This window comes from Schistocerca gregaria, chromosome 2, assembly GCF_023897955.1.
Source record: "Schistocerca gregaria isolate iqSchGreg1 chromosome 2, iqSchGreg1.2, whole genome shotgun sequence".
Lineage (NCBI taxonomy): Eukaryota > Metazoa > Arthropoda > Insecta > Orthoptera > Acrididae > Schistocerca > Schistocerca gregaria.
In genome coordinates this window covers 820,947,731-820,955,355 of record NC_064921.1, presented here as the reverse complement: position 1 = coordinate 820,955,355, position 7,625 = coordinate 820,947,731, and the positions used below count along the sequence as shown (strand labels likewise).

General features: G+C 38.4%; 1 protein-coding gene across 1 annotated transcript in view; it reads left to right on the top strand.

Moving 5' to 3' along the window:
• Window positions 1-1,134: 1,134 nt before the first annotated feature.
• LOC126335160 (juvenile hormone acid O-methyltransferase-like) overlaps window positions 1,135-7,625 on the top strand; it is a 58,383-nt gene continuing 51,892 nt past the window's right edge. Inside the window, exon 1 of the mRNA XM_049998134.1 lies at window positions 1,135-1,164. The gene's annotated coding sequence lies outside the window, so the exon portion shown is untranslated. The remainder of the gene's footprint in view (window positions 1,165-7,625) is intronic.

Genomic DNA, 7,625 nt, shown 5'->3' with positions numbered 1-7,625 from the left:
CAACTCTACTGTTTGTAGAAGTCCTGACATGGTTGTCGGGACTTATCAATGGTGGAAGGAGTAATCGAAGGTAGCTAAGCTCGTCTGGTAAGAAATAAGAGCATATACTTATGGGAAAAGGTATGAGAGCAGCAGCTGAAATCAATTCTGTACACAAGTCAACTTCCTGTTGCATATCCCTACACGACAGAGGGAGGATCAGATGAATGTGTACAGCATTGCCAGACTTTGAGTTTCCACCAAGTGCATCGTTACAAGAGTCTGCAAGAAATCTCTCAGATGTTTCATAGCAGTACACTGATTTCTTCCCAGGCTACGAGTTCCCAATCTATACCATTCGTTGAGTCTCATTTAGGTACGAGGCGTGTGTTACTATACTTTTCATGAACATCCTATCCATAAACGCATTATTCTATTCGTTCTTTATATCACCAGAGGACGAAAGCCACTTCATAATTACATTTACCAAAGAAAAACAAACAAAACCTTAAAACAGCATTTCAGTTAGGGAATAAAATTGTATAATAATTTCCACAGTGAAATTTAAAACATTAGTAAAACACGTAAGTTTAGAAAGCCAGCTAACCATACGTACTATCCGAGGGTTGGAACATAAATAGATGCAACTATTTATTCACAACCGATACAAAAGAGTTACATGTTTGCACCTGTTACTGTCCCTCAAAGTAGACAACAGCATTGTATAGAAACACTTGCCAGCTATGTGGAAAGCCTAGTATACCGGTTAGCAGAGTCCGTTTTCTGTCAATAAGAATAAAAGTCTTCTGAGTTGTTGACAACATTATCAATATATAAAACTGCCCGACATTTCCGCCACTACTGCACTCTCCGACGTTTCGGCCACTGCTTCAAACGAGCTTCCTCAGGAGGCGGAGAAAGTTGCTTCACGTAATTTGATGGGGCACTTGAGGATAGAAGAAGGGGTGATCGCCGTACGTTGTTAGGCTTTATATTATTCCTTGTCATTGGTGAGTAAAGACGTATCTCAGTGATGTTTAGATTACTTCTTGCGGTTGGTGGAAACAGGCGAATCAGAAACGGACGGTAGTTGTGACGTAGCACTGCCTACTCGGTGTCAAATGCGGGCAGCGGCGTGCCCGCGCTCAGTGTGCGTACGACCACCGCAGTGCCCCTCTCGCATGTGTAAGTTGCTTTGCGCGCTGTCAGCTATCTAAAGTCTCTCTCTCATTAGGCAATGTAGCTCAGCACAAAGCCCTGAGGAAGCCGTCTACAGTAGTGGTCGAAACGTCGGACAGTTAATGTACTGACAATGCGGCCAACAACCCAGAACAGTTTGATTGAAAAGTTCAATAATATTAACAGAAATGGGTTCGTCTTGGCTACATAGATTTGTAGTCGCTTGCATTTCTGTCACCAGCCTAATGATATAGTGTTCTCTTACAGCTATTGTACTGCATCAGAACTCCCCAAGTAGCGATGAAATAACCTTCCGTTAGGTTCCTTGCTTTTATGTAGCGTTTTCATCTTTATATTTTCTTTTCAAGTATTCTTCACTATCGATTGAAGCTCATGTGAGCGATTTAATTTCTGACGCCGTCTCACTTTCTCCAGCCACATGAGAAGATGTGAGAGACAGATGTCACTTTTCTTCTGGAAAACGTGGAGCTTATTGGACGCAATGCTAACGCGCCACTGTGTTTTTGCAACAAATTTGCCGAAGTAAATGGTGGGTCTCAGTACACGTTGGCGTGAATTGCGTTATTCATGTAACCAGTCGAGTTATTTTAAATTTTTATTTAAGAAACAACCAATAGAACTCTTCCAGCAGTCACAGGAGCGACCACAAATTATACGGGTCTTTGTAGGAGCAACTTAAATGCCACTTAGAACTGTCAGTTAACTGATGCAGGGTCTCCCCCCACCATCACCACCAAATAACGAAGGAACAGACGCTTGGTGCCATTTAGAGTACAACCCTCGAAGGAACGTTAACTAAAATTCTGAGACCTGATACGATCAAAGTTTGTTGAGTACTTTACCTTGATTTTTAATATAAGATTTGTGTTGATCGCACATCTATAAAAAGATGCTCTGTCTCGAATGCTAACTCATGATTTTCATATTTAAAATAGACAGAAAAATTTTTTTTCGCAAATACTTCTACCTACTTATAATATTTACCCCATAAAAAGAAAAGAAAATGACTGAGCATAGCATCAGAATTTCGTTACAGTGAGTAACTCGTCAAATGTAGTACAAACATGTACAGTGTCATAAAAATTACTGTGTGGTCTATGATGCTGGTATTTAACATAGAGACAAATGCGCAGCTGCTAGAGAGCAGAACGGCGTGCACGGTCTTATGATTAAAGTCATCGTATTAAAAAATCATACAAAAACGCAGGGAAAGACTATTGGAAATTAAATTATGGACAGTTAAGGGTTACATTTTAACATGATTGTTTATGGTATCCGCATGTTGTAACCAATTGGAAACATACCACGGCATCAGTTGTAATTTTGTTTTTGAAAGCTAGAACCGGTTTCATCCACCAGGGACGTTTCCCAAGTGATTATAAACGCAGCGCCGATGAGGTACACAGAAAAAGGAAAACAGCAACTCGTTTTCTAATCTGTATGCTATTAGTAACCAACATGTCACGAAACATGTAAACGTACTCGTATGGTACACTGTGGTGTATATTGTAATTTTCAGGCTCTTCTAACTGTACACCACCAAAGACAAAATCGGTTCATAACACTTACTTATACTGATCACATAACGGGTCTGGAGATGTACAGAAGTTTTATTTTACGAAATACCTCGTGTTATTTGATGTTATTAATATATAAAAAGTGCCCATCAAACGGTTCTAGTAAGAAATTCAGGAATGAAATAGAAAGAGTAGGTCAGCAATAAATCCCTTAGGATCTTCTTCCTTACCGAAATATTTACGTCAGTTTCCGCTACAATGACAGTTTGATGCAAATAAAATTTCACAGGTCAAAATATTTGCGATACAAATGTGTAGAAACAAAATCTTATAAATATAACAGGGTCCAAAAAAATTTCGCCGGCATTGTGATACATTCACTCATTTACACACATTTCATAACTCTTAAAGTACGATTCTTCGTTTCCAACAACCTTTTTTCTCAAGTAAGAGGCCCTAACCACCACTCATTATTCCTTACCTTATCATACATGTACATATTTGTCGACACCAATATTTCATCATAATAAATACGTAGCATAATCAAATTCCTCATATAGCTTCAGCTTATTTATCATAAATGTACCCCAACAGCATAATAAACATCATCATCGTAATAATAACATCATAAAAGCTCAGCCAAGTCTCAAAATCGTCGTAGCTTCCTCCAATAATTTCAAAACCCAAAAAATAATTCTCTGCTCATTTCAATACTGTCATCTACCTCAAACGTACTTTAAAATCATAATCCCATATCAAATACATCATTCAGAGCTCTCATAGTATCACAATTGTTAGGAAAAAATATGAACAGTTCACAAATACAGTCAAAATACAATTTCCTAAGTGTGAAGTTATTCAACTGTGTAATTACTTAAACATCTGCCACTGATGTAGTAAAATAAATGTTTGTCTCTCTCAGTTACATGATCAGATAGCCGTGTAATTTAAGTGTTAGAGAAATATGGTATCGATGTGTAAAGTTATATAAGCAAATACCATATTAGCTAGGGCTCCTTGTGCTTGCCAAACACATGGTACACAAAGTAAGCGTGCACCCCCCTGAGGATTAATGTAATTATACCCTCAGGTGTTAGAGATTACAGCAATGGAATGAAATGTATCACTCAAATGTGTGTGCTGTAGCGCTAAATTGTGCGTCTTGTTGTAACATAATCTCTGTCATTACTTAAGAGTAAAAAATGTGCCAAGTGTCGTAATTATCGTCGTCTGTAAGCAAAGTTCTGTGGAAGTCAATGTACTTACGTCGTAATAAACAAAAGCGAAATGCTGTGCGTATAGATATCGTAGTTTTACGTACAGTTCCGTGATCAAGAAAGTACTACACTGTAACGTATTGTTGTGCTACAAAAAAAGGCTGTCTTATTGTAGCTATACCACAAATTTACTACTAAAACATGTTTTACTTTCCAGAAGAATTCAGAAAAACTGTGCAGATATAAAGCAGATACAGCACAAAAGCAATAACATAAATTGTGTCGCTCATTAGTATCTTCGTGATATAATCATGTAGCTGTCAAATAAAGTAACCACTGTGTCATCTGGTATCTCTCAGAAAGTACTTTAAATCCAGAATGTATTTTCAAGTAAACCAAAATGTTGCATTAAAATCTCATTAGCAGTACCAGAACATGTTCTAAGTATGTGAGCCTTATAGTCGTTACGTAATTGTGCAACTAACAAGCAAGAATGTACACACATAATAACACTGTGTCGTCTGTTCACTATAACAATGCATTCGTAATTACTGTCTAAATATGTTGCTTAGGTTCTTGACTGGATATTTAACTTCAAACATTGTTGCATAGTAACAGTTTCTTAAGTCTGACAAAGCATACTAGAAGTGTGAAGTGGAAAGTTTAATGGCAAAGACAAAGTTAAAAAGCAGATTATCTTTCACCAAACGGTTTTACATGTGAAGTGTGGTGCAATCCTTTACTCTTCATAGTACTCAGAGTTTGAACTTGAATGCAATTATCATGCGGCATACGTCGGTAAAGAATACTGGAATTTTTCTCAAGGTTAGCGTCTATGTTATTTAACTCTGGGCCAGCTTGCGCACGTGGCTGCCTGCGGTGCGAGTCATTGCCTGTTTCTTTGTTGGCGAGCGTCGTTATTGTGATTTGGAGACCTAACTTCTACAAATTCACCTTGTCGAGAGGGCCCTGCCCTGTTCGAATCTTGCCAGTTCTGATGTAATTCAAATCTGTCGATACGATTATGTCGTCTGTCGTCATGTCGATAGTTCCTTTCTTGTTAGTTAAGTGGTGGAGTATTTCTCGCTGAATTATCACTGCACGGTGGACCGTTGCGTCTGAAGCTATTCTGTCTCCCGTGATAATAATAGTTCTGGTTGCCGTATTGTCTATTTCTATGATTGTCTCTTTTATATTCATTACTACGGAAATGCGATCTTTCTCTGCCAGTGGTTGTGGGTGGTGCCTGTTTTGTTCACGATTTAAGTTGTAAGAATAGCCTTCTCGTGACCAGCTATTATTTCTGTCATCGCGGAATTGTGACGGATGTGACCTGTAATTGTTGTATTCCTGTTTCGCGTCCTGCGATTGTCAGTGTCAATTTCCAATTCTTGTAAGGGTCCCTGAAAATCTTCAATGTCGTCTTTGCAACGTCCTGCCAAAATAATATGTCGCAAATGTTCAGATAATTTGATTAAACAAATGCGGATGAGTTCTGAGGGGCTGTATAGGTTTGACAGGTACTGATTCTTGTGCAACATGTCTTCAAAATATTTTACAAGGCTGGAAAATTCTGATTGTTCGAAATGTTTCATTATTATGATGCTATGTTTTACTCGGTCTTGGGTAGCTTGAGACCAATATGCTAAGAGGAAGGCATGATAAAATTCTCCTTCACTGTGGCAATTGTGAATGACCGATCCGTTCTTACAGCTGGTTCATTCTCTAAATAGCCACACATCAATTCTAGTCAGTTCTCTAATGACCAGTTGGGAGGAAAACAATTAGAGAATTGAGGAAGCCACGCTTGTGGATGAATGTCGTTGCCGGAATTCTTAAATGTTTTGAATTTACGTGTAGTAATAAACAGCTTATAGTCAAAATCATCATGTCGGCGAGTCTCATGTCGGTCATTGTTACTTCGTTTCGGCGGTTCCATCTCAAAATTAGGTGTACCTTGTGAATTTCTTTCATAATTTCCGAAGAACTCTGTGTTATTATTTTGTGGCTGTTCCGTACTTCTGTGTCAGTCTTCCCGTATTGGAGCGCGAGTGTCCTCTGAAATACGTAATCCTTGTATTACCTGTGTCAGCTGATCCTGTACTTCCCGGATTTCTCTATTGTGTTGCGTATTAATTTGACTCTGACCTTGTTTGAATTTCCTAATTTGTTCGCACTCTTCTGTGTCATTAAAGACTACCGGTTTTGTGTCATTCAGATTATCATCTACCTTCGTAGATAAATTATTTAGCCGATCCGAAAGTTCAGCTGCTTTCTCTGATAATGAACTAATTTCCTCCATGTGTCTTTCTGAACCAATTATCAGAGTATCTACTGTGTCCTTTAAATTTTCCTGAGTTTTTGCAAGTTGCGTAACCGAATCGGTAAATGCAACTGAGTCAATTTTAGCATGCAAGGTGTCGCGATTTTCATGAACTATAGTTTGCAGTTCCTTAATGGCTGCTTCGTGATTCTGTAATGCATTTTCATGACGCGAAAAAATTGGTTGGAAATGCTCACAAATTTGTGTTTTTACGTCATTACAGACTTTTTCACATTTCGATTCGATTTTATGTAACTCAATAGTTAAATCTTCACGTGTTTGTTCAAGTGTGGTGTTTAACTTTCGAAGATTTTGTTCCATTGCGTCTAACTGTTGCTGTGTTTGACTCTGGTGTTGTTTCATTGTGTCTAACATTTGAAGATTTTGTTCCACTGGGCCTAAGGTTTGAAGATTTTGTTCCATTTTGTCTAACTTTTGTATCTTTGTCTCTGTTTGTCTCTGGTTTTGATCCATTTGTTGCATTAATTTCAATAATAATGTATTAGTGCCTGGAATCTGTTTCTCTATGCTTTTTGGCAGTGCATTTTCACCGGCAACATTCACATTCTGACATGCAGAAAATTAGTCTTCACTCATTTGAGGAAACGGTGACGACCCAAGACCTGAGCCAAAAGTATTTGCAATATTGTGTTCTGTCATTTCGGATTCCTGACGCGAGCTGTTGCCGACCGATCGATCGGTAATACTTCCCTTTTCACTATTTGTTTCACTATCTACACGATTGTTCGCCGCCCGCTCCATTTCCCTATGCACAATTACCAAATTACTACTTCGAATGTCTGTTAATTCATTACACAGTGGTGCTGCTAAGCTACGCTCGTCGTCACTATTATTTCTCAGTTTACTTTGGAGCGTAGTGTTACGTTTCTCACACTCCTTGGTTGTCACAATATTTCACTCGATAACACAGAAAAGCACAATTTGAAGAGCAAAAACAAGAGAACACATTAACATAGCACTGAAAATGATATCTAGTTAATTGCAAACGCAGCTGCGAAATACTTGGTGCAAATCTACATGCATGCCACAACTATTTTACTGTACAACAATGAAAGACTGCAACTACAAAGGAGATTTTCTCTACAATTACGCGCTAACGATAAACAAAAGCTACACTAATTACACAAAGTAGACAAAAAAATCAGAGGGTTCGAGTGAGGTATCCTCGGCTAACGGTCGACATATGAAACGTCCTCTTAGAACAGTTGTACATGAGTGTGCTTAAGCTGACACACAATATTTTTTGGCGCAACGCAATCTGACTTTTAAAAATCCCTACAAAAGAATGCCCTGACTAACAATAACCTATACCTTTCACAAATCACTTACCTCACAAAAATCTTGGTTACTCGAACTACTGCAATTCAG